The sequence below is a fragment of the Teleopsis dalmanni genome, chromosome 1 (genome assembly GCF_002237135.1).
Source record: "Teleopsis dalmanni isolate 2A chromosome 1, ASM223713v2, whole genome shotgun sequence".
NCBI classification, from domain to species: domain Eukaryota; kingdom Metazoa; phylum Arthropoda; class Insecta; order Diptera; family Diopsidae; genus Teleopsis; species Teleopsis dalmanni.
The window spans coordinates 42,215,242-42,216,064 of NC_051846.1; positions in this window are offsets into that span (position 1 = coordinate 42,215,242).

An 823-nucleotide genomic window follows, 5' to 3' on the forward strand; every position below is an offset into this window, starting at 1 on the left:
ACCCACGAATTATTTAAAATTGATAGTGTTTGTGCTGATCTGATCACAGACCATACTATATTTGAAACCATCAATGGTAACGCAACCACCGATTTTTTAATTTCGATTGTTCGTGACAAAGGTATGCATCACTGCTGCTTTCAAGAAATTGGTACTCTACCTCATAAAGTTTGTGCCACAAACGGTTTTTTCGCAGATTTGCTACTGTCAGGACTATTGGAGACCAAAGGATTTTATTAAGAAGACATGGAAGCTGGATGGTGGATGGATTTTATTAACAAGCCATGGATGCTAGACGAACTTAAGGCCAACATTCGCCAGGAAGTAACCGAAACATTGGTAAATGCTATCAAAATTGACAAAAAAATAGACACATTACGCTATTCGAACTAAGAGTGGCCACTTGCGGGATTTATTCTTCAAAGAGTGATGGAATCAAATTTTCTTAAACCAGGTGAAATTATTTTTAATTTAGAGTTGTGCAACCTAATACTACAAGCCTTGTCTATATGATAGATTGATTACCAGAAGTTATAAAATTTTAATAGGTTATGTTGGGTTATATCGGCGATCCAAAGGGAATCCACTTAGGCCTATTCGCCCATCGTGTGACTATATATAGAGAAAACTCAGAGTTTAAAACCACCTAGAATCTTTAGCAAAGCTTAGAATGCTGTTTAGTGGAAGGTCTTGTAATTGATCAAGATTCTCAAGAAAGAGAGCTCCTAAAGAATTTAGACGCCGCAGTGCATAAGCTGAGCAAAGACAGTGATCTGCAGTGACCTGTAAGTAAACATACCATAAGACTGATCTACTGGTCATC